The 26,776-nt window shown below is 45.4% G+C and overlaps 6 non-coding genes across 6 annotated transcripts; all 6 read right to left on the reverse strand.

Annotated features, from left to right (window-relative positions):
- Positions 1 to 909: 909 nt before the first annotated feature.
- On the reverse strand, positions 910 to 981 carry TRNAH-GUG (transfer RNA histidin (anticodon GUG)). Its single transcript has one exon. It is a non-coding gene; the product is annotated as a tRNA-His (tRNA).
- A 2,870-nt stretch (positions 982 to 3,851) lies between these two features.
- Positions 3,852 to 3,923, reverse strand: TRNAH-GUG (transfer RNA histidin (anticodon GUG)). Its single transcript has one exon. It is a non-coding gene; the product is annotated as a tRNA-His (tRNA).
- A 13,180-nt stretch (positions 3,924 to 17,103) lies between these two features.
- Positions 17,104 to 17,185, reverse strand: TRNAS-AGA (transfer RNA serine (anticodon AGA)). Its single transcript has one exon. It is a non-coding gene; the product is annotated as a tRNA-Ser (tRNA).
- A 2,860-nt stretch (positions 17,186 to 20,045) lies between these two features.
- Positions 20,046 to 20,127, reverse strand: TRNAS-AGA (transfer RNA serine (anticodon AGA)). The gene has a single exon. It is a non-coding gene; the product is annotated as a tRNA-Ser (tRNA).
- Positions 20,128 to 21,625: 1,498 nt separating this feature from the next.
- TRNAH-GUG (transfer RNA histidin (anticodon GUG)) lies at positions 21,626 to 21,697 on the reverse strand. The gene has a single exon. It is a non-coding gene; the product is annotated as a tRNA-His (tRNA).
- Positions 21,698 to 26,162: 4,465 nt separating this feature from the next.
- Positions 26,163 to 26,244, reverse strand: TRNAS-AGA (transfer RNA serine (anticodon AGA)). Its single transcript has one exon. It is a non-coding gene; the product is annotated as a tRNA-Ser (tRNA).
- Between the last annotated feature and the right edge of the window lie 532 nt (positions 26,245 to 26,776).

Consider the following 26,776-nt stretch of genomic DNA (forward strand, 5'->3'; position numbering starts at 1 on the left):
AATCATGTGTATAATTGGAGTATACCTGACTGACAGATTTAATTTACTTGAAAGCCCCTTGTAAAGTGGTATACCATATACCCAGGGACTGATTGTGCGGCCCAAAGAAATAGCATTTCAAACCTGTCTCAAGCCTGCTACTGCAGTGCCTGTGCTGCAGTGTACTGCCACTTCGACTTGGCATTTAAAACTACTTGCCAAGCCTTAAACTCCAATTTTATTACATATCAGTAACCCCTAAGGTAGGCCCTAGGTAGTCCTAGGGGCATCATGCTATGTAAGTAAAAGGTAAGACATGTACTGTGGTAGTTTGTATGTCCTAGCAGTATCAAACAGTCTATTACATTTTTCACTACTGTGAGGTCTGCCCCTCTCATAGGTTAGCATTGGGTATTCCCTTATACTTTTTGGGGGGTAATTCCATATCAGAGAGGAGAAGCTTTATTTATTTATTGATAAATCCTATCTACTGGTGAGGTTGGATTTAATCTTACTATTGTATAAATGCCATTTTTAGAGAGTGAGCATTTCTCTGCACTTACTGCTCTATTTGCATTGAAACCTGTCTTCGATTGACGTCTGGATTGGGCTGCGAGACAGCTACATATGTGCATTCCCTGTAGACAGCCACAACACAGGTCACTCAACTGCAACTGCATTCATCTGCATTCTGATTGGCCTGGGGGAGAGCTCCGCTCCCCTTACCGCAAATATGTTCAAGAACGATAATTTATGTCAGTAAGTACAGTATACCTACATCTTATAATCATGTGTGTTTAAATAATTTGTTGTTAGATCGTTTAAATATTGAAAAGGATCTGTTTTTAATAGACATTTTACAAAAACAACTGGTACATTTGGGAATTCTGTAAAAGAAAAACCCAACTGCCGTGACATTGCCAACCACAATGCCGTGACTCGGATTCGAACCGAGGTTGCTGCGGCCACAACGCAGAGTACTAACCACTATACGATCACGGCGAGCTACTTGGACTCAATAACGTACAGTGACATGAAGAAATTATAATTCGGAACACTCAGGGCTACTCCTGTGATAGGCTGAATGTGTTCATTGCTTCCTCATTCCTTATACAAAGGCTTTATCTCCTCAGTGGTTGATAGGCTGAAACCGTTTCCTGGCCGCCTGCTTGTGAACTGGCAGGAGTCAAAGATCACACATACACTGGTGGGCCTGTGATGGGACACCAATGCAGAGAAACACACCTGGCGCAGATATTCTATTCTGTTTATTAGACCTGCATCTCCCCTGTACCTCCTCAAGCCATCTGTATGTGAAGCAAGAAAGAGTTAAGGAACGGTCCATCTACACTTTTATTGGGAGGATGCTGCCGTGAGCTCCTCCCAGCTAATCACACAAACAGCAGTAAAGCAAGATACCTACACAGTTAGGGGGGACTGCATGGTTAGGTTTTTGAGGAATTATTGAAACTGACCTCAGTGACCCATAATCAGAGCTGTGGCTAATGACTGCATGCCTAATTATGATGAAGCAAGCACCATGGCTCGTAGGGGCCCAACAACACACTTTTCTTAGCTCATTGAATTAAAGTATAAACTTCTGCCATGTGTGAGTGGTAAAGGCTTGTTAATTTTGTTGCTTTTCAAATTCACGTCTGACAACAAGACGAAGGAACATTGGGGCATCAGACGCTTTGGAAAGTAGCCACCAACCGCAGAGAAAGAGAGAAAGAGGGAAAAGACAGTATGAGGTGTGGAGAAAACAGCAGCAGGTACAAGGAGCTCAAATGAGATTAATGGCGCCTAAATAGAGCACGTAAAGGAACAGTTACAAATCTAAGAAAAGGGAAAGAAAAGACTAGGAAAAATCACAGAAAGAGCTTGTAGATGAAATTCTCTTCCAGGAACAGCAGGTTAAGAGAAATTACACAGGGAGTAGTTAAGCTTGTAACACGGGGGAGAATAGAAAAGAAAATGCAGTTTTATGAAGTGTGTTTGCCTAATCCAGCTAGCACTTTTATTTTATTTCTCTATTTGCTTCTTTTATTGGTAAAGTAAGTTTCAAGTGCATGCACAGGTATGACCGAGAGAGCCAGGGTATAATAATTTGAAGCGTTTGCACCAGCGCTAATGAAGGACGAGAGTTATAGCAAAGATATGAAAGGGGGAGCGATAATAAATATGTGATATGGCAATAGTGACACCAAAATAAGCCACCTATTTATAAAACTGACATGGAAGAAATACTAAAGGTTAACTTCTGAAATTGTAGCCGATGTTAAAAAGATTCTCGTTGTCGGCAGGATTCGAACCTGCGCAGGGAGACCCCAATGGATTTCTAGTTCATCGCCTTAACCACTCGGCCACAACAACTGACTGCAAGGTGTGTGCACATAATCTGTATGCAAGTTTTCAAGGTGTCCCACAGCAAATTCCTGATATTCTGCAATGCACTTTTTAAAAATAAGGTTTTTTTCAGCAGGCACATTCTCTCCTAAAAACAAAAATTGCATGCGTATATCTCTAGTTTGGAATACCATAGGCTTGCATGCATACTCTCATGGGTCACTCAAGTTTTTTGGACCCTATTGCACTCTGTTTTCGTGCTGCTTTTAGTATATGTCCCATTTTAAAGAAGTCTACCATCTTTGAGTATTTGAGGCTCCTTTGTAAGTGCTTTATATTTTTTCCTTGAAGAGCTATATAATAAAGGGGTCCGGGAAGGATTGCATTTATGGAAGATAAAAGAAGGCCCACTTGTCTCACCAAATGCTGTAGAGAAACCTGATGTTTTACTCATGTTATCCTTAGTTCGTTTTTGTTAGACCTTGCATTCTTAAGGTGGTCCCAACCCCACCTTATTGCTTTTCACCTCCGCATTTTGCTGTATCTTTTTGTTGGCCTTAGGACTCTGATCACTTTATCGCTACTAATCAGTGCTGAAGTGCACGTGCTTCTTCCCTAATCATGTGTAAAATTGGAGTATACCTGACTGACAGATTTAATTTACTTGAAAGCCCCTTGTAAAGTGGTATACCATATACCCAGGGACTGATTGTGCCGCCCAAAGAAATAGCATTTCAAACCTGTCTCAAGCCTGCTACTGCAGTGCCTGTGCTGCAGTGTACTGCCACTTCGACTTGGCATTTAAAACTACTTGCCAAGCCTTAAACTCCAATTTTATTACATATCAGTAACCCCTAAGGTAGGCCCTAGGTAGTCCTAGGGGCATCATGCTATGTAAGTAAAAGGTAAGACATGTACTGTGGTAGTTTGTATGTCCTAGTAGTATCAAACAGTCTATTACATTTTTCACTACTGTGAGGTCTGCCCCTCTCATAGGTTAGCATTGGGTATTCCCTTATACTTTTTGGGGGGTAATTCCATATCAGAGAGGAGAAGCTTTATTTATTTATTGATAAATCCTATCTACTGGTGAGGTTGGATTTAATCTTACTATTGTATAAATGCCATTTTTAGAGAGTGAGCATTTCTCTGCACTTACTGCTCTATTTGCATTGAAACCTGTCTTCGATTGACGTCTGGATTGGGCTGCGAGACAGCTACATATGTGCATTCCCTGTAGACAGCCACAACACAGGTCACTCAACTGCAACTGCATTCATCTGCATTCTGATTGGCCTGGGGGAGAGCTCCGCTCCCCTTACCGCAAATATGTTCAAGAACGATAATTTATGTCAGTAAGTACAGTATACCTACATCTTATAATCATGTGTGTTTAAATAATTTGTTGTTAGATCGTTTAAATATTGAAAAGGATCTGTTTTTAATAGACATTTTACAAAAACAACTGGTACATTTGGGAATTCTGTAAAAGAAAAACCCAACTGCCGTGACATTGCCAACCACAATGCCGTGACTCGGATTCGAACCGAGGTTGCTGCGGCCACAACGCAGAGTACTAACCACTATACGATCACGGCGAGCTACTTGGGCTCAATAACGTACAGTGACATGAAGAAATTATAATTCGGAACACTCAGGGCTACTCCTGTGATAGGCTGAATGTGTTCATTGCTTCCTCATTCCTTATACAAAGGCTTTATCTCCTCAGTGGTTGATAGGCTGAAACAGTTTCCTGGCCGTCTGCTTGTGAACTGGCAGGAGTCAAAGATCACACATACACTGGTGGGCCTGTGATGGGACACCAATGCAGAGAAACACACCTGGCGCAGATATTCTATTCTGTTTATTAGACCTGCATCTCCCCTGTACCTCCTCAAGCCATCTGTATGTGAAGCAAGAAAGAGTTAAGGAACGGTCCATCTACACTTTTATTGGGAGGATGCTGCCGTGAGCTCCTCCCAGCTAATCACACAAACAGCAGTAAAGCAAGATAACTACACAGTTAGGGGGGACTGCATGGTTAGGTTTTTGAGGAATTATTGAAACTGACCTCAGTGACCCATAATCAGAGCTGTGGCTAATGACTACATGTCTAATTATGATGAAGCAAGCACCATGGCTCGTAGGGGCTGTAGGAAGGTACATCCTGACTATGGTTGCCCCCAACTTTTTGCCCTGTGTTTTAGCTGGTTTTGGACATAGTCGACCTGGGACCCTGCCAATCGGGACCCCAGGCCTACTGCTCTCTCTTTAAAATGGATTCCATGTACCCTAGGTACATTTCCAATTGGTACTGGGCCACCTTATCAGACCCTGTAACTCAGGGCATAGGTGTACCCAGGGCTGCCAGGGGCTGCAGCATGTATTATGCCACCCCTGGCTGGCCTCCTAAATTTGACACAACTGGCTGCATGACAGCTGGGGCAAAGTTGTGTAATCACCCTTTGCTGTAGGTGTAGTATACCTATACCTAACCCTAAAATGGACACACAGATTCCTATCAGTCACTCCTATGGCAGGCCTTGACAATCCTGAAGGCAGAGTGCTTGGAATCGTGTGAGATGGTGCTCTGGCATGAGCTGAGCCTGTCTGCAGCTTGCGGAACCAAGTCCTAATAGCTGTTCCATGATATCGCATACCATATACTCTTAAGTGCATTATAATCCTCGCGGTTAAATGCCAACTTTGGTATTGCTTTATCAAAACATGTCGAGTAAGGTGTCATACGAATTGGAATACTAACCCCTCGCCAATTCTGGCGACGGGGTTAGCATTCCACCCTTCTAGAGGGACACGACATGTATGTAACTGTGAACCCCGGTTAAAGTTAACTAAAGCCTCAGCTCCACAAAATGGATGCTGCCACCACAGACACGAGTCTGACCTCCTGCTGCTGGGAGTCCTTCCAGCGAGGGAGGCTTGGACAAAGGGTTTCCTGTCCGGGGCGGTGCTAGCACCATCCCAGACAGGGTTTTGTGTATCCTGGGTAGGCAGGGCTTTTCAGGAAGGTGACTGCTGAGTGGCACCCCGGTGCTCACTACGCATAGGCCAGTCAGAACCAGTTCCAGGGGCACACCAGCCCCTGGCCTGGGGAAGTCCGGCAGGGGAGAGGGGTGTAACCACCCCCCTCCTAGTCCCACCCATAGGCAGGACCTAGTCACCGGGTCAGCCCCCTTTTCTAGTATAAAGATGGGAGCGGGCCCCCTGTTCAAATTAGATCATCTTTGGAATCAAGACACGACTTTCTGCGAAAGGACTTCAAGATTTCTTCATCAAGATTCTCCCTTGTGGCTAAGGAGTAGTCACCCTGCATCCGCAGGCACCATCCTAAAGAGCACTGCGGTCTGCTGCAAGTCCTTCATCACGAATCTGACGACCCAGCTCGACGAGACCCGGCTTCCCTGGCACCTCTGACCTCTACTCACCTCTACAGCAAAGCTGAGAACCGTGAGTGCGACGAGACCTCGAGGGACCGACGATCGCCAAGACTGCACGACATCTTTACAACAAGCCCACCGTGTCCTCCACTGGTGAGTGCTTTGGGGTCCGAGAAGCCCCGACCCTGCGCAGCTCCAGCACCCAAGGTCAGCCTCCCTGCATCTCCACGATCTGCGTGGGGCCCTTCTGCTGTTTGCTGTGCACCGCGTTGTTTGGCTACTAGCCGGCTGGCTTGTGGCCTTCTGAACGACGCCCGACGACATCACTGCTGCTGGTCTGGTTGCTCCAGACTGGCCCTTGCTTCCTTCTTGAAAAGAGGCACCCCGGACCCTCCTGGTCCACTCCAGACGCCATTTTAGGTCCACCGCGTGGGCTTGAATTTGCCAAGGCTTTGTTCCCCAATCCTGGGTCCAGCGACGCCGACAGCTTCTATCTTCGTGGGACAGCTCGATCCTCCTTCCTGGTCGCCGACAACGCCTCCTGGTCCGTGAGATCTTCGAGCACAGCGTCACCCACTCACCTAATCGAGGTGGCTACCATCCGGTGCCCTCCTGGTGCCCACTGACTACTGGCTAGTAGTCTCGAACTTGGTCCCCTCTGCTTTCAGGTGTCATCTTCCATCGATCCAGGCTTGGATCCACCGAACTTTCTTCACTGGTCGCCTGCCAGCAACTTCTTTCTTCCAGGCTCCTGGTCCGTCAACGAGGATTCCCGACGTCTTTTGAGTCCTATGCAGCTGCAGCCCCTGGGCTAGGTAACTTCGGCATTTCGGTGCCCCAGCATAGCCTCACTATCCAAGGGTCAGAATCTACTTTCGTTTTCTCCCTACCAGGTCGGGTTCGCCTGAGAACACTAACTTTGCAATTTCTAGCTACCATAGACTTTGTCCCGCATCTCGCGTGAGAGTGCACACACTGCACCCGAGTCCCCTGGGTCTCCCAGAAGTAATCTAACGATTCTATAGTCAAGTCCTAGCGATTCCAAAGCCTATTAGTACTGTACTTACCTGCTAGTAATTTCGCATTCCACTTTTCAAGTATATGGTTTTCCGTGCCCCTCGGGCATTCGTATATACTGTGCTAACTTAAGTATTTTTGTAAGAGTTTTGGTTTGTGCTTAGTACCCTGTCCTCATAAAGAGTACAGGGCTGTTGTGATTCTTAATAAATAACTGTTTATTTTCATAACACTTGTGTGGTGTCCTTTCACTTGGTGTTCAAGGGGTATATGTGTGGTATAATAGCTGGCTTAACACGCCCTCTCGAGTCTTTAGCCTTAGACTGCTCGTATCCACGCTACTAGGATAGCTGGTCTATAAGGTTGACTTACAACCAATCATCAATACTCGTCATTTGCCTCATCCTATTTAGACTTTATTCTAGTTACACTCCCGTTGTATGACAATGTACAAGAATTTAAGATAGGCGACAGAGCCCAGAGCGACCACTTGCCGCTAGAAGCCAACTTAGCATTAAACTGTAAGAACGAAGCAACCGAAATCAGAAGTATGTGCACAGAACATACTACCGACTACAAACGTTTACGATGTAAGATCTCGGACATAGAAACTCTCACAAACAGTGCAAAAACAATAATACAAGTAATACACAATACAACCGACAACCCCATTACCTTATGGGAAAAATTTACAACGGTACTAGGAGAAAAACATGCCAAAAGGAAGAAAGACCAAAAAGGGAACACCACTAGGCATATGTTTGGTAAAGTAACAACAGTAGAAACAAAAAATATCAAGTTCGAAATAAAGAAGATCCTCAAACAGCTCCGGCAAGATCCAAACAATCCGGAAATCCAACTGCAGTTACGCAGGTCAAAGGCACTGCTACAAAAGAAAACTTGGCAAAGGAAGCGGGAACTAAACGAAGACCTATGGGCAAAAATTCTACACAACTCAAAACAGAAGAATAGCTCTAGCTTTTGGAAGATGATTCACAGGCTCCAACAGCCAGACCACAGAGGTATTACCTCTGAAATACCGGAATCAGTCTGGGCCAACTACTTAACAACTCACTTTAACACAACTGACCCCGCAAAAAAGAAAGCCGGAGGGACAAATTCAGAAGAGGGAGCTTCCCGCCAACCGGGAAAAAATGACACACCCGCCTATAAAGAAAACCAAGCATCAAACATGAAAACAACTGGGCCCCGTATCCTAGCAGAGAACGAAGCCGGCCCCAAGATAGTCGTTTCTAGTAAAACAGAACCCGGACAATCGGCCCAAGAAACAACAGACACAATCCTCAAACAAATCTCAAAGGGAAAACTCGAGGGGGCGCCAGGACCAAACGGGATCCCTCCAATATTATACAAACAGGACCCGGCCTTTTGGTGCTCCACACTGATCCCAATATTCTATGAAGCAAGGGAAATAGGAAAAATACCAGCATCTTGGAGAGGGTCGATAATAAGCCCAATCTATAAAAAAGGCGCAAGGATCGACCCAAGCAGTTACCGGTTGATTGCCCTGATAGATGTAGAAGCGAAGTACTATGCAAGCCTCATTTTGAAGGATCTAACAACATGGGCAACAAAAGAGAACATCATCCCAGTCACTCAGACGGGCTTTCGGACGGGCCAGGGAACTTTAACCAACATCATGGCACTAACCCTACTGTCCGACGCACCAAAAACGGCAAAAAGCTCTCTGTTCGTGTGTTTCATTGACTACAGTGCCGCATTCGACCATGTAGACCGACATAAACTATGGCGGAAACTGAGCTCATGGGGAATCCCCGGCCCCCTTCTACAGCAGCTGGAATTGCTGCACACCGATACATGGGTCCAAATAAAACTGGGATCTGGCACACATCTTTCGAGGAAAATAAAGACCAGCAAAGGCCTAAAGCAGGGCTGCGTCCTAGCGCCAACACTGTTCAACCTCTTCCTCGCTGATCTTCCTGAAGAGTTAGAAACAGTTACATCACACGCACCCCGGTTAGGAAATATCACGCTCTCAAATCTGCTTTACGCAGATGACCTGGTCCTTATCAGCCGGTCTCCTATCGGCCTTCAAAACCTTCTAGATAAAACAAACACATTTTCCAAAGCAAACTCCTTAACAATAAACCTGGACAAAACTAAGGTCATGCCAATGAACTATAATAAAAAACAGAAGCCCGCATGGTACCTGGATAAACAAAGACTGGAACTGGTAGCCTCATATAAATATCTAGGAGTTACAATAGAGGGCAATGGCTCCTCCAAGCACCAACTAGACGCCATCTGTAGGAAGGGCTTGACTTTTCAACTATCAATAAGGCCCTTGCAGAAAGTCCTTCCCGACAGGACATTAGCGCCACTTCTACAGGTAATAAAAGCTCGCCTACTGCCAATGCTCTCCTATGGCAGCGAATCAATGCGGGGTAAAGATGCAAGCACTTTGGACAAAACTATCAGCCGTGCATACAGGGCAATTTTCCATCTCCCTAAAAACTCCTCGCCTGCTCAAATTCGTCTTGAATTCGGACTATTGAAACAATCTGTGGAGAGGAAAGGACAATATGTAAAAAGTTGGCGCAAAATCAAAGAATCGGAGCAAGGATCGTTAAATGCGAACTTATGGACAGAGCTTCACGCCAAAGAAATCTCCCCAGCAAGGGCATACCTAACAAATTCATTGGAGAGCCTAGGATTAAACATGCTTTGGGAAACAAGGACGGACTTTGGGACTTTCAAGAAAACTGTGACAAAGGTCACAAAACTGGTCTCTTCACTCGAGGACAGAGCCACCCTGACCAGGAGAGCACACGGATGGGTAGTGCTCGAAGGGTATGGAGCCATAAAGCCACAAGAATACCTATCAAGGGGACTTACACAAAAAATAAAAAGCAAGTTCTTAAATATGCGCTTAGGCAACATACCCATAGCACATCACCTGGAACCTTGGAAAAGGCCTGATCCATCAAACGCATGTCGCCTTTGTCAATCCGCAAAGGAGGATCTTATACATATTATATGCATCTGTAAAGCTTTAGTGGATGTAAGGCGGTCAATGCTCCGGCCACTATGGAACCAGAAGGGTGTAAGATCATGCAGGCAAGCAGTAATGCTCTGCTTCAACCCCAACGAGACCCAGCTAAACTGTAGAACAGTTAAATATTTTGAAATAGTGGCCAAAAAATTAAATGAAACAGTATAAGGACGCGAACAACCAACCGCACTGGGATAAAGGCAGTCTTCTCAAACGACCCTTAACAAAACTATGAAGATTACTGAGCGAAAATTAATTAAATCAGGGGAATAGAGATCCTGCAACTGCCTTATAACTACAAGAACTCCAACTAAAAAATAGCAGTGATCAATAGGAAGACCCACTACCTGACTATAGACTCTTTGAGATTTTATTAAAGTGTAACATCTTTTTGCCAGGAAAAGTTTTACATAGTCAAAAGACTTTTAATTTCTATTTTTAATTTTTGTGTAAAATTGTGAGTTTTTATTAACTGTGCAATAAACAAATACTAAATACCAATCATCAATAAGGGTTGCTGGACTGATACATAGTGTTCACTAGAATAGTGAGCACTGCATATCAGGCCACCTTCTCACATTGGTGGCAGCGGTGGGATTTGAGCTTGCTGTTGTTTTGCCACACGTATCCTAAGAATATCTTGTTGAAAGATCACATAAGTACTGTTAGTACATATAACTAAGCTTAGAATACTCTGAGTTCTACTGAACCAGCTGTTGTAGCTCCTCAAGGCTTAGCACACCTTGGCTGCAACTCTTAGCAAGGGATCAGTAGGCAAACACATAGTGTAGGTAGGTGCATCACTTACACCACACTAGAATCAGCATGTCAGACAAAGGAGGAAACTCTGAGTATCCCCTTGTGTCAGTGGACCCTCCACAGGTCCTTACTTCAAAATATGCTGCTCTTAGCTTCCATGAGATGAGACAAGTGTGTACTCTCAGGAAACTAAAACAGGGGTCTAACCCCACCACTTCCTTTCTGATTGGTCTCTTAGAGGCTTATGATGCCAGTAGGGCTGGTAACCCAGACCCTTCTAATCCAGAAGGAAGTTTGCCCTCCTTACAGGGACCCTTTGATAGCCAGGAACATCCCCTCCAGGAAGCAGATGATGCTGAGGATGAGGATGAGGACCAGTTGTCAGGGGATGAGGCAGATAAGGGACAGGTAGAAGTCAGTAGACTAACCAGGTCCAACTTAAGCAGACATGAGCTTGGTACTAGGGGACCCCTGGGCCCACTCTCAGGTCAGCTTAACATTGGGAATGGACAAGTTAGGTCTCTATCAAGAGGCTCTAACAGATCCTTTCGAACCAATGGCTCTCTCAACTCTTCTCACAGAGGGATGTCTTCCCCTAAGAGGAGAGTGTATGAAGCTGAAGAAAGGGCAATCAAACTGAGGATTGAAAGGGAAGAACTTGCCCTGGCCAAAGAGAGACTTGCCCTTGCTAGAGAGCAAGAATTATGTGGGCTACAGCCCACTGGTGGCAGCAATAAACCTAGCAATAGGGAAAGGAGTTTTGATACAAAGCACCTGAATAAGATAGTGCCCCCCTTTAAAGAAGGGGATGACATCCACAAATGGATTACTGCTTTGGAGAGAGCCTGCACTGTGCAGGGTGTTCCCCAAAGTCAGTGGGCAGCTATCTTGTGGCTCTCCTTTGATGGTAAAGGTAGAGATAAGCTCCTCACCACAAGGGTGGAGGATGCTAACAATTACAAAATCTTGAAGAATACACTGGTTGATGGGTTTGGTTTAACCACTGAACAATACAGGATGCTGTTCAGAGACACCCAGAAAACTCAGTCTCAAGATTGGACTGACTTTGTTGATTGTGCCACTAAGGCTTTTGAAGGCTGGCTACTGGGTAGTAAGGTTACTGATTTTAAAGGATTGTATAATCTAATTATGAGGGAGCAAATCTTAAATAATTGTCAGAACCAGTTATTACATCAGCACCTGGTAGACTATGAGTTGACCTCTCCACAGGAATTGGGTAAGAGGGCAGACAAATGGGTCAGAACCAGGGTTAGGCCTAAAAACCAGGGTGGTGACCAGAAAAAGGAATCAACCAAGCCTCAAGAGAAGGGTGGGGATAAATCCACAGAGAAGACTTCCCAAGGGCCCCAAAACTCCAACAAGGGTGGTGGGTCCCAGAACACTCCTTCAGAACAGAAGAAACCTTATTGCCATACCTGTAAACAGGTGGGTCATTACAAAAGTGATGCCAGTTGCCCTAAAAATGGTAATAAGGGAAATATACCCCCAGGTAATACTCCTAAACCTCCTGTTACCACTAGTGGTAATCCCCCAGGTGGTGGGAGTGCCCCCAAGAATGTGGTGGGCATTACTTTGGGCAATCAGGAGGACTATGGCCTAGCCAGGTTCCCTGACCACACTCTTGTCTGTGAGACTGGCATGGGGTTTGCCAACTTCACTACTGGACCCCACATTTTGGGAAAGTATAGACAAGAAGTTTTATTGAATGGTCAGAAAGTTGAGGCATTCAGAGACACAGGGGCCAGCCTCACCATGGTGAGTGACCATCTGGTCCCCTCTGCTCAACTGACCCCTGGTTTTACTTATCAGGTGACAGACATTCATGGAGTGAAGAGAAGGCATCCCATGGCAGTAGTCAAGCTCAGCTGGGGTAATGTCACAGGGCCCATGAGAGTGGCAGTGACAGATAACCTACCTGTAGATTGCTTACTGGGGAATGACCTGGAACTCTCAGCATGGGCTGAGGTGGAACAAGAAACTCACTCCAGAATGATAGGCCTATCCAGACAGGTTAGTGGGGCAGTAATAGCTACAGCCCCAGTCCAAGCACCATTCCTCCCTGAAAAGGTTGGAAGGGCAGGGGTAGCCACTGCCCAGGCTCAGACAGACTTTCCAGAGCAGGATAGGAGGACTGTGACAGTCACAGCCCAAACACAAACTGAGTGCCCTCCTGAAAAGGTTGGCAAGGTTGAAATGGTCTCAGCCTCCACTCAAACAGATAGTGAGGTTGTGAAGCCTGAAACAATGGATCACTCCACTCAAACAGAGAGCATTGAGGAGGAAGAAGAGTCTTCCCCCTCCCAGACACTAGGTGAGAGCCAGCCTCCTCAGGGAACTGACTCTACCCCTGTTGAAGGAACTGCCCCAGAGGTAGTCAGGCCTAGCCTGGCAGAGCCCCTGATGGCAGTGGACCCTTCCCAGGTGGGACCCAGTCTGGAGCAGGTAACCTGCCCCTCTCTACCCTGCCTCAGTCAGCCCAGGGCTGAAGAGATCAGGGAGGCCAGTGGTGGACCCCAAAGGGCCCCCTGTCCAAAAGAACCCCTTAATTAGCAGATTAGGATCACTGAAGCTGGTAAACCTAGCCAAGTGAAAATAGAACAGACTCCTGAGGGATCCCCCTTAAAAGTAGTTAGGGAACTCCCACAGCTGGACACTGTTGGGCACAGCCAAACATGGGGCCTAAAAACCCCAGACCTGACCTGTCCCTCCAGTAAGCCAAACAGAGGGACTCAGCCTCCAGCTTTAGGTAGCCAGAGGCTGACCCTGAGAGCTCAGTGTATCTCAGCTAAAGAAAGAAAGGCACACATGATGATTTGTGATTGGAGGAAGTTGAGCCCAAAGGTAGAGGAGCCTCACTTCAGTACTCCATCCCAGCATCAGCCTTCTTCTTTCCCAAGACACACCAAAGGCAGAGATTCCCTATGGTGGAGACCCTCAGATACACTTAGGGTGAGGGGTTGCCTAGTGGACCATGACACAGGGGGAAACCAAGCCAGAGCTGGTCCTTCCTTATATGGCCACTTAGGTAATAGAGGCTTACCTGGACAAGGATAGCCTTATCTCCTTTCGTTTGGGGGGGGGGTTGTGTAGGAAGGTACATCCTGACTATGGTTGCCCCCAACTTTTTGCCCTGTGTTTTAGCTGGTTTTGGACATAGTCGACCTGGGACCCTGCCAATCAGGACCCCAGGCCTACTGCTCTCTCTTTAAAATGGATTCCATGTACCCTAGGTACATTTCCAATTGGTACTGGGCCACCTTATCAGACCCTGTAACTCAGGGCATAGGTGTACCCAGGGCTGCCAGGGGCTGCAGCATGTATTATGCCACCCCTGGCTGGCCTCCTAAATTTGACACAACTGGCTGCATGACAGCTGGGGCAAAGTCGTGTAATCACCCTTTGCTGTAGGTGTAGTATACCTATACCTAACCCTAAAATGGACACACAGATTCCTATCAGTCACTCCTATGGCAGGCCTTGACAATCCTGAAGGCAGAGTGCTTGGAATCGTGTGAGATGGTGCTCTGGCATGAGCTGAGCCCGTCTGCAGCTTGCGGAACCAAGTCCTAATAGCTGTTCCATGATATCGCATACCATATACTCTTAAGTGCATTATAATCCTCGCGGTTAAATGCCAACTTTGGTATTGCTTTATCAAAACATGTCGAGTAAGGTGTCATACGAATTGGAATACTAACCCCTCGCCAATTCTGGCGACGGGGTTAGCATTCCACCCTTCTAGAGGGACACGACATGTATGTAACTGTGAACCCCGGTTAAAGTTAACTAAAGCCTCAGCTCCACAAAATGGATGCTGCCACCACAGACACGAGTCTGACCTCCTGCTGCTGGGAGTCCTTCCAGCGAGGGAGGCTTGGACAAAGGGTTTCCTGTCCGGGGCGGTGCTAGCACCATCCCAGACAGGGTTTTGTGTATCCTGGGTAGGCAGGGCTTTTCAGGAAGGTGACTGCTGAGTGGCACCCCGGTGCTCACTACGCATAGGCCAGTCAGAACCAGTTCCAGGGGCACACCAGCCCCTGGCCTGGGGAAGTCCGGCAGGGGAGAGGGGTGTAACCACCCCCCTCCTAGTCCCACCCATAGGCAGGACCTAGTCACCGGGTCAGCCCCCTTTTCTAGTATAAAGATGGGAGCGGGCCCCCTGTTCAAATTAGATCATCTTTGGAATCAAGACACGACTTTCTGCGAAAGGACTTCAAGATTTCTTCATCAAGATTCTCCCTTGTGGCTAAGGAGTAGTCACCCTGCATCCGCAGGCACCATCCTAAAGAGCACTGCGGTCTGCTGCAAGTCCTTCATCACAAATCCGACGACCCAGCTCGACGAGACCCGGCTTCCCTGGCACCTCTGACCTCTACTCACTTCTACAGCAAAGCTGAGAACCGTGAGTGCGACGAGACCTCGAGGGACCGACGATCGCCAAGACTGCACGACATCTTTACAACAAGCCCACCGTGTCCTCCACTGGTGAGTGCTTTGGGGTCCGAGAAGCCCCGACCCTGCGCAGCTCCAGCACCCAAGGTCAGCCTCCCTGCATCTCCACGATCTGCGTGGGGCCCTTCTGCTGTTTGCTGTGCACCGCGTTGTTTGGCTACTAGCCGGCTGGCTTGTGGCCTTCTGAACGACGCCCGACGACATCACTGCTGCTGGTCTGGTTGCTCCAGACTGGCCCTTGCTTCCTTCTTGAAGAGAGGCACCCCGGACCCTCCTGGTCCACTCCAGACGCCATTTTAGGTCCACCGCGTGGGCTTGAATTTGCCAAGGCTTTGTTGCCCAATCCTGGGTCCAGCGACGCCGACAGCTTCTATCTTCGTGGGACAGCTCGATCCTCCTTCCTGGTCGCTGACAACGCCTCCTGGTCCGTGAGATCTTCGAGCACAGCGTCACCCACTCACCTAATCGAGGTGGCTACCATCCGGTGCCCTCCTGGTGCCCACTGACTACTGGCTAGTAGTCTCGAACTTGGTCCCCTCTGCTTTCAGGTGTCATCTTCCATCGATCCAGGCTTGGATCCACCGAACTTTCTTCACTGGTCGCCTGCCAGCAACTTCTTTCTTCCAGGCTCCTGGTCCGTCAACGAGGATTCCCGACGTCTTTTGAGTCCTATGCAGCTGCAGCCCCAGGGCTAGGTAACTTCGGCATTTCGGTGCCCCAGCATAGCCTCACTATCCAAGGGTCAGAATCTACTTTTGTTTTCTCCCTACCAGGTCGGGTTCGCCCGAGAACACTAACTTTGCAATTTCTAGCTACCATAGACTTTGTCCCTCATCTCGCGTGAGAGTGCACACACTGCACCCGAGTCCCCTGGGTCTCCCAGAAGTAATCTAACGATTCTATAGTCAAGTCCTAGCGATTCCAAAGCCTATTAGTACTGTACTTACCTGCTAGTAATTTCGCATTCCACTTTTCAAGTATATGGTTTTCCGTGCCCCTCGGGCATTTGTATATACTGTGCTAACTTAAGTATTTTTGTAAGAGTTTTGGTTTGTGCTTAGTACCCTGTCCTCATAAAGAGTACAGGGCTTTTGTGATTCTTAATAAATAACTGTTTATTTTCATAACACTTGTGTGGTGTCCTTTCACTTGGTGTTCAAGGGGTATATGTGTGGTATAATAGCTGGCTTAACACGCCCTCTCGAGTCTTTAGCCTTAGACTGCTCGTATCCACGCTACTAGGATAGCTGGTCTATAAGGTTGTCTTACAACCAATCATCAATAAGGGTTGCTGGACTGATACATAGTGTTCACTAGAATAGTGAGCACTGCATATCAGGCCACCTTCTCACAGGGGCCCCACAACACACTTTTCTTAGCTCATTGAATTAAAGTATAAACTTCTGCCATGTGTGAGTGGTAAAGGCTTGTTAATTTTGTTGCTTTTCAAATTCACGTCTGACAACAAGACGAAGGAACATTGGGGCATCAGACGCTTTGGAAAGTAGCCACCAACCGCAGAGAAAGAGAGAAAGAGGGAAAAGACAGTATGAGGTGTGGAGAAAACAGCAGCAGGTACAAGGAGCTCAAATGAGATTAATGGCGCCTAAATAGAGCACGTAAAGGAACAGTTACAAATCTAAGAAAAGGGAAAGAAAAGACTAGGAAAAAACACAGAAAGAGCTTGTAGATGAAATTCTCTTCCAGGAACAGCAGGTTAAGAGAAATTACACAGGGAGCAGTTAAGCTTGTAACACGGGGGAGAATAGAAAAGAAAATGCAGTTTTATGAAGTGTGTTTGCCTAATCCAGCTAGCACTTTTTTTATTTTATTTCTCTATTTGCTTCTTTTATTGGTAAAGTAAGTTTCAAGTGCCTGCACAGGTATGACCGAGAGAGCCAGGGTATAATAATTTGAAGCGTTTGCACCAGCGCTAATGAAGGACGAGAGTTATAGCAAAGATATGAAAGGGGGAGCAATAATAAATATGTGATATGGCAATAGTGACACCAAAATAAGCCACCTATTTATAAAACTGACATGTAAGAAATACTAAAGGTTAACTTCTGAAATTGTAGCCGATGTTAAAAAGATTCTAGTTGTCGGCAGGATTCGAACCTGCGCGGGGAGACCCCAATGGATTTCTAGTCCATCGCCTTAACCACTCGGCCACAACAACTGACTGTAAGGCATGTGCACATAATCTGTATGCAAGTTTTCAAGGTGTCCCACAGCAAATTCCTGATATTCTGCAATGAACTTTTTAAAAATAATGTTTTTTTCAGCAGGCACATTCTCTCCTAAAAACAAAAATTGCATGCGTATATCTCTAGTTTGGAATACCATAGGCTTGCATGCATACTCTCATGGGTCACTCAAGTTTTTTGGACCCTATTGCACTCTGTTTTCGTGCTGCTTTTAGTATATGTCCCATATTAAAGAAGTCTACCATCTTTGAGTATTTGAGGCTCCTTTGTAAGTGCTTTATATTTTTTCCTTGAAGAGCTATATAATAAAGGGGTCCGGGAAGGATTGCATTTATGGAAGATAAAAGAAGGCCCACTTGTCTCACCAAATGCTGTAGAGAAACCTGATGTTTTACTCATGTTATCCTTAGTTCGTTTTTGTTAGACCTTGCATTCTTAAGGTGGTCCCAACCCCACCTTATTGCTTTTCACCTCCGCATTTTGCTGTATCTTTTTGTTGGCCTTAGGACTCTGATCACTTTATCGCTACTAATCAGTGCTGAAGTGCACGTGCTTCTTCCCTAATCATGTGTATAATTGGAGTATACCTGACTGACAGATTTAATTTACTTGAAAGCCCCTTGTAAAGTGGTATACCATATACCCAGGGACTGATTGTGCCGCCCAAAGAAATAGCATTTCAAACCTGTCTCAAGCCTGCTACTGCAGTGCCTGTGCTGCAGTGTACTGCCACTCCGACTTGGCATTTAAAACTACTTGCCAAGCCTTAAACTCCAATTTTATTACATATCAGTAACCCCTAAGGTAGGCCCTAGGTAGTCCTAGGGGCATCATGCTATGTAAGTAAAAGGTAAGACATGTACTGTGGTAGTTTGTATGTCCTAGTAGTATCAAACAGTCTATTACATTTTTCACTACTGTGAGGTCTGCCCCTCTCATAGGTTAGCATTGGGTATTTCCTTATACTTTTTGGGGGGTAATTCCATATCAGAGAGGAGAAGCTTTATTTATTTATTGATAAATCCTATCTACTGGTGAGGTTGGATTTAATCTTACTATTGTATAAATGCCATTTTTAGAGAGTGAGCATTTCTCTGCACTTACTGCTCTATTTGCATTGAAACCTGTCTTCGATTGACGTCTGGATTGGGCTGCGAGACAGCTACATATGTGCATTCCCTGTAGACAGCCACAACACAGGTCACTCAACTGCAACTGCATTCATCTGCATTCTGATTGGCCTGGGGGAGAGCTCCGCTCCCCTTACCGCAAATATGTTCAAGAACGATAATTTATGTCAGTAAGTACAGTATACCTACATCTTATAATCATGTGTGTTTAAATAATTTGTTGTTAGATCGTTTAAATATTGAAAAGGATCTGTTTTTAATAGACATTTTACAAAAACAACTGGTACATTTGGGAATTCTGTAAAGGAAAAACCCAACTGCCGTGACATTGCCAACCACAATGCCGTGACTCGGATTCGAACCGAGGTTGCTGCGGCCACAACGCAGAGTACTAACAACTATACGATCACGGCGAGCTACTTGGGCTCAATAACGTACAGTGACATGAAGAAATTATAATTCGGAACACTCAGGGCTACTCCTGTGATAGGCTGAATGTGTTCATTGCTTCCTCATTCCTTATACAAAGGCTTTATCTCCTCAGTGGTTGATAGGCTGAAACCGTTTCCTGGCCGCCTGCTTGTGAACTGGCAGGAGTCAAAGATCACACATACACTGGTGGGCCTGTGATGGGACACCAATGCAGAGAAACACACCTGGCGCAGATATTCTATTCTGTTTATTAGACCTGCATCTCCCCTGTACCTCCTCAAGCCATCTGTATGTGAAGCAAGACAGAGTTAAGGAACGGTCCATCTACACTTTTATTGGGAGGATGCTGCCGTGAGCTCCTCCCAGCTAATCACACAAACAGCAGTAAAGCAAGATAACTACACAGTTAGGGGGGACTGCATGGTTAGGTTTTTGAGGAATTATTGAAACTGACATCAGTGACCCATAATCAGAGCTGTGGCTAATGACTGCATGCCTAATTATGATGAAGCAAGCACCATGGCTCGTAGGGGCCCCACAACACACTTTTCTTAGCTCATTGAATTAAAGTATAAACTTCTGCCATGTGTGAGTGGTAAAGGCTTGTTAATTTTGTTGCTTTTCAAATTCACGTCTGACAACAAGACGAAGGAACATTGGGGCATCAGACGCTTTGGAAAGTAGCCACCAACCGCAGAGAAAGAGAGAAAGAGGGAAAAGACAGTATGAGGTGTGGAGAAAACAGCAGCAGGTACAAGGAGCTCAAATGAGATTAATGGCGCCTAAATAGAGCACGTAAAGGAACAGTTACAAATCTAAGAAAAGGGAAAGAAAAGACTAGGAACAAACATAGAAAGAGCTTGTAGATGAAATTCTCTTCCAGGAACAGCAGGTTAAGAGAAATTACACAGGGAGCAGTTAAGCTTGTAACACGGGGGAGAATAGAAAAGAAAATGCAGTTTTATGAAGTGTGTTTGCCTAATCCAGCTAGCACTTTTATTTTATTTCTCTATTTGCTTATTTTATTGGTAAAGTAAGTTTCAAGTGCATGCACAGGTATGACCGAGAGAGGCAGGGTATAATAATTTGAAGCGTTTGCACCAGTGCTAATGAAGGACGAGAGTTATAGCAAAGATATGAAAACGGGAGCGATAATAAATATGTGATATGGCAATAGTGACACCAAAATAAGCCACCTATTTATAAAACTGACATGGAAGAAATACTAAAGGTTAACTTCTGAAATTGTAGCCGATGTTAAAAAGATTCTCGTTGTCGGCAGGATTCGAACCTGCGCGGGGAGACCCCAATGGATTTCTAGTCCATCGCCTTAACCTCTCGGCCACAACAACTGACTGCAAGGTGTGTGCACATAATCTGTATGCAAGTTTTCAAGGTGTCCCACAGCAAATTCCTGATATTCTGCAATGCACTTTTTAAAAATAAGGTTTTTTTCAGCAGGCACAATCTCTCCTAAAAACAAAAATTGCATGCGTATATCTCTAGTTTGGAATACCATAGACTTGCTTGCATACTCTCATGGGTCACTCAAGTTTTTTGGACCCTATTGCACTCTGTTTTCGTGCTGCTTTTAGTATATGGCCCATATTACAGAAGTCTACCATCTTTGAGTATTTGAGGCTCCTCTGTAAGTGCTTTATATTTTTTCCTTGAAGAGCTATATAATAAAGGGGTCCAGGAAAGATCGCATTTATGGAAGATAAAAGAAGGCCCACTTGTCTCACCAAATGCTGTAGAGAAACCTGATGTTTTCCTCATGTTATCCTTAGTTCGTTTTTGTTAGACCTTGCATTCCTAAGGTGGTCCCAACCCCACCTTATTGCTTTTCACCTCCGCATTTTGCTGTATCTTTTTGTTGGCCTTAGGACTCTGATCAGTTTATCGCTACTAATCAGTGCTGAAGTGCACGTGCTTCTTCCGTAATCATGTGTATAATTGGAGTATACCTGACTGACAGATTTAATTTACTTGAAAGCCCCTTGTAAAGTGGTATACCATATACCCAGGGACTGATTGTGCCGCCCAAAGAAATAGCATTTCAAACCTGTCTCAAGCCTGCTACTGCAGTGCCTGTGCTGCAGTGTACTGCCACTTCGACTTGGCATTTAAAACTACTTGCCAGCCTTAAACTCCAATTTTATTACAGATCAGTAACCCCTAAGGTAGGCCCTAGGTAGTCCTAGGGGCATCATGCTATGTAAGTAAAAGGTAAGACATGTACTGTGGTAGTTTGTATTTCCTAGTAGCATCAAACAGTCTATTACATTTTTCACTACTGTGAGGTCTGCTCCTCTCATAGGTTAGCATTGGGTATTCCCTTATACTTTTTGGGGGGTAATTCCATATCAGAAAGGAGAAGCTTTATTTATTTATTGATAAATCCTATCTACTGGTGAGGTTGGATTTAATCTTACTATTGTATAAATGCCATTTTTAGAGAGTGAGCATTTCTCTGCACTTACTGCTCTATTTGCATGAAAACCTGTCTTCAATTGACGTCTGGATTGGGCTGCGAGACAGCTACATATGTGCATTCCCTGTAGACAGCCACAACACAGGTCACTCAACTGCAACTGCATTCATCTGCATTCTGATTGGCCTGGGGGAGAGCTCCGCTCCCCTTACCGCAAATATGTTCAAGAACGATAATTTATGTCAGTAAGTACAGTATACCTACATCTTATAATCATGTGTGTTTAAATAATTTGTCGTTAGATCGTTTAAATATTGAAAAGGATCTGTTTTTAATAGACATTTTACTTAAACAACTGGTACATTTGGGAATTCTGTAAAGGAAAAACCCAACTGCCGTGACATTGCCAACCACAATGCCGTGACTCGGATTCGAACCGAGGTTGCTGCGGCCACAACGCAGAGTACTAACCACTATACGATCACGGCGAGCTACTTGGACTCAATAATGTACAGTGACATGAAGAAATTATAATTCGGAACACTCCGGGCTACTCCTGTGATAGGCTGAATGTGCTCATTGCTTCCTCATTCCTTACACAAAGGCTTTATCTCCTCAGTGGTTGATAGGCTGAAACCGTTTCCTGGCCGCCTGCTTGTGAACTGGCAGGAGTCAAAGATCACACATACACTGGTGGGCCGGTGATGTGACACCAATGCAGAGAAACACACCTGGCGCAGATATTCTATTCTGTTTATTAGACCTGCAACTCCCCTGTACCTCCTCAAGCCATCTGTATTTGAAGCAAGAAAGAGTTAAGGAACGGTCCATCTACACTTTTATTGGGAGGATGCTGCCGTGAGCTCCTCCCAGCTAATCACACAAACAGCAGTAAAGCAAGATAACTACACAGTTAGGGGGGACTGCATGGTTAGGTTTTTGAGGAATTATTGAAACTAACCTCAGTGACCCATAATCAGAGCTGTGGCTAATGACTGCATGCCTAATTATGATGAAGCAAGCACCATGGCTCGTAGGGGCCCCACAACACACTTTTCTTAGCTCATTGAATTAAAGTATAAACTTCTGCCATGTGTGAGTGGTAAAGGCTTGTTAATTTTGTTGCTTTTCAAATTCACGTCTGACAACAAGACGAAGGAACATTGGGGCATCAGACGCTTTGGAAAGTAGCCACCAACCGCAGAGAAAGAGAGAAAGAGGGAAAAGACAGTATGAGGTGTGGAGAAAACAGCAGCAGGTACAAGGAGCTCAAATGAGATTAATGGCGCCTAAATAGAGCATGTAAAGGAACAGTTACAAATCTAAGAAAAGGGAAAGAAAAGACTAAGAAAAAACACAGAAAGAGCTTGTAAATGAAATTCTCTTCCAGGAACAGCAGGTTAAGAGAAATTACACAGGGAGCAGTTAAGCTTGTAACACGGGGGAGAATAGAAAAGAAAATGCTGTTTTATGAAGTGTGTTTGCCTAATCCAGCTAGCACTTTTATTTTATTTCTCTATTTGCTTCTTTTATTGGTAAAGTAAGTTTCAAGTGCATGCACAGGTATGACCGAGAGAGCCAGGGTATAATAATTTGTTAATGTTAATGTTAATGTTAACTGTCATTTATTGAGCGCTCGTACGCCCGGAGGCTTCATGGCGCTGTAGGAAGGAACAGGGCGCGTCAGTCGTTTGATAGAAGGAAGCAGCTCAATGATGTGCCTGAGAAAAGAGCCAGGTCTTCAGAAGATGTCTTAAACTAAGGAGATTGTCACTTAGTTTTAGATGAGGGGGGAGGGAGTTCCAGAAGGCAGCTGCGAGATGGTCAAGCAGCTGCCTCCGAGACGTTTCCTTTTGTATGGAGGAACAATCAAGAGGGATTTATGGGTGGACCGGAGATAGCGGGGGGGCTGTATCTTTGGAATAGTTCTCTAATGAATTGAGAGCCAATGTCATGTAGGGATTTGAATAAAATGCAGCCCACTTTAAAGGCCACGCTTTGCTCCACCGTCAACCAGTGTAAATGTTTCAAGCCAGGTCTGACTGATTGCCTTCTGGGGATGTTCAGAAGAAGTCTGGCTGCTTGATTCTGAACCAACTGGAGGCGTCTGAGCTCTCCTTTTTGGAGCCCAAGATAGAGACTATTGGAAAAGTCCAATCTGGATATGACCAAGGAGATAACGATCTGAGTGAGAGCGGCGGAAGAAAAGAAACATGCAATTTTTTTGATTTTTTTCAGCTGGAAAAAACTGGAGGATACAACTGCTCCCACCTGTTTTTTCAAGGAAAGGTCTTCACTGATGTGGATGCCCAGGCTTTTGACCGAGGGTGACTTAGATGGAAGAGCACCCATGCAGGAGGGCCAGAAGCTGGGATTCCAACTATGTATACTCTGTCCAGGCAAGACCAGTTCGGTCTTGCCTGGGTTAAGTTTCAGATGATTGCAGCTCATCCAACTCAGAATGTGGGACATGGTGTTTTGAAATTCTACCACAGAGTCCTTGGTGTTAAGAGGAAAGATGAGCTGCAAATCATCTGCATAGTTGAAGATGGTTACCTTAGCGCTTCTGAGGGAAAACAAAAGAGGACGCAGGTACAAATTAAAAAGCAGGGGAGACAACGAAGAGCCTTGAGGCACTCCACAGTTGGTGGATATGGTGGGAGCTGTAAAAGTGCCCAGTCTAACCGATTGAGTTCGGCCAGAGATGAACGAGCGGATCCAGCTCAGTGCCGGGCCCCTGAGGCCTGCCTGCTCGACACGGTCGACCAAGATGGTATAGTCGACCGTGTCGAACGCAGCAGAGAGGTCCAACAGCACCAGAGCCTGGTGGATCCCCTCGTCCGCATTCCGCCTCAAGGTGTTCTGCACCGAGAGAATGACTGCTTCGTTCGAATGGCAAGGGCGGAAGCCGGCCTGGTTAGGTGCAAGGAACTCAGATTTCTCTAAGAAAGTAGAAATACTGTCACAAACATGGGACTCCAAAAGTTTGGCACAGTATGGCAACAGAGAAATGGGCCTATAGTTAAGTGGGTCTAACGGGTTGGCTCCTGTCTTTTTTAAGAGGGGAATGAGAAGGGCTTTTTTATAGTTGCTTGGGACTTTCCCTTGAGTGAGTGATCCATTTAACAAGGGAAGTAAGCCCTCAGGGATGTGGGTGCCTACTTCTTTCAGGATATGAGGAGGGCAAATGTCGTCGGGGGAGCCAGATTTGATTTTTGTAAGAAGTTTGGATAGGGTGACATTGTCAATAAGGGGATATGATCCAGAGTGGCAAGGTTGTGAAAAATGTCTGAAAACAAAAGAGAAGGCTGAGTGGTAGGGATGCTCTGTTTGATGGTGCAGATTTTATAAAAAAAGAAGGAATTAAGTGAGTTGCAGAGTTCCTGAGTGGGGATTATCGGAAGGGAGGTTCTGTCGCTGGTACTGAGGTTTTCCACTATGTTGAACAAGTCTCTGGATTTATTGTGGGCTTTGAGTATTTTTTCAGAGAAGTATTCAGTTTTATGTTTCAGGATAAGCTTTTGATAGTCCCTGCGGGCTTTGCGGTAGTTATCCTTGTCTTGTTCTAAATAGGCTGTACGCCATTTTCGCTCCAGTTGACGGACCTCGAGCTTAAGGGTTTTCAAAAAAGGTGTAAACCACCTATGAGCGTCGTTGGGGCGGGAGCGGGGAAAGTTGGTGCAGGGAGCATAAACATCGGCTGCCTGAAGTAGCCAACCTGAGAAAGCTTCTTCCATTTCATCAATGCCCTGGTCAAGTGAGGGAGGGGAGGAAGTTAAGGATCCAATAAAGGTAGGAATGTCAACATTCTTCCACAGTCTAGTTTTTCCTCCTGGCTGGGGTTGGGACCTTCTGCTACTTTCAATGGTAATGGTGAAATTGATCGGGTAATGATCCGACCAAATGCAGGACGTGATGGAGTTAATAGCAAGAAGAATGTTTTGAGACCAGATTTGGTCTAAGCTATGCCCTTTATCATGGGTAGGAAGATGTATATGTTGAGTGAGGTTCATATCCAAGAGGGTTTCTTTAAGACTGGCTGCCTGAGGATCAGACTCAGTAGAGTCCATCCAGAGGTTGAAGTCTCCCAATAGTACGATTTTATCATGGGAGATAGTCAAGGATGCAAGTTGTTCTGCAAAGGATGTGGTAAATGTGGACATAGTTTGAGGGGGGCGGTATAGAAGGATCAGGAGTAGTGATCCTAAGTCAGTATCCAATTTAAAAATCAGATTATCAGATCCTATTAAGTCTAAAGATGGTAAAGAAGAGACTTTATGGGAGCTGCGAATGATCGCAGCGACCCCTCCACCTCTTTTGCCGGCCGGTCTGTCGGCATGCAGGATATAATAGTTCGAGGGAACAGCGGCTAAAATGTCAGGCAGGGATCCTTCATTAAGCCAGGTCTCTGAAAGGAATAAGAAGTCTGGTTGGTCGGCCTGGAGCAGGAGAAAAATATCCAGGTGGTGTTTAACCATGGACCTGGTGTTTAAGTATAAGTATTTAAGAGTGGTCACAGAGTTACGAGGGGTTGCAGAAGGCAAGGAGGACTTGAACTTGGGAGTTTTGGCAAGAGTGTATTCGGGCTTCAGAATGCCATATGTGGCAGCACGTTTTAAGGTGTGAGCGGGCGGGGCGAGTACAGCGCTGTCTGGGGGTCTGAGTGATAGCAGCGTAAATGAGGAGTATTTGATGATTGGTCCAGGGGTCGTGGCCACAAGCCCCGGTCTGCCGCAGACGGGCGCAGACGGGCTTGACTTATGCGCGACTTGAAGCGTTTGCACCAGCGCTAATGAAGGACGAGAGTTATAGCAAAGATATGAAAGGGGGAGCGATAATGAATATGTGATATGGCAATAGTGACACCAAAATAAGCCACCTATTTACAAAACTGACATGGAAGAAATACTAAAGGTTAACTTCTGAAATTGTAGCCGATGTTAAAAAGATTCTCGTTGTCGGCAGGATTCAAACCTGCACGGGGAGACCCCAATGGATTTCTAGTCCATCGCCTTAACCACTCGGCCACAACAACTGACTGTAAGGTGTGTGCACATAATCTGTATGCAAGTTTTCAAGGTGTCCCACAGCAAATTCCTGATATTCTGCAATGCACTTTTTAAAAATAATGTTTTTTCAGCAGGCACATTCTCTCCTAAAAACAAAAATTTTATGCGTATATCTTTAGTTTGGAATACCATAGGCTTGCATGCATACTCTCATGGGTCACTCAAGTTTTTTGGACCCTATTGCACTCTGTTTTCGAGCTGCTTTTAGTATATGGCCCATATTACAGAAGTCTACCATCTTTGAGTATTTGAGGCTCCTTTGTAAGTGCTTTATATTTTTTCCTTGAAGAGCTATATAATAAAGGGGTCCAGGAAAGATTGCGTTTATGGAAGATTAAAGAAGGCCCACTTGTCTCACCAAATGCTGTAGAGAAACCTGATGTTTTACTCATGTTATCCTTAGTTCGTTTTTGTTAGACCTTGCATTCTTAAGGTGGTCCCAACCCCACCTTATTGCTTTTCACCTCCGCATTTTTCTGTATCTTTTTGTTGGCCTTA

The sequence above is a fragment of the Lissotriton vulgaris genome, chromosome 1_1 (genome assembly GCF_964263255.1).
Source record: "Lissotriton vulgaris chromosome 1_1, aLisVul1.2, whole genome shotgun sequence".
NCBI classification, from domain to species: domain Eukaryota; kingdom Metazoa; phylum Chordata; class Amphibia; order Caudata; family Salamandridae; genus Lissotriton; species Lissotriton vulgaris.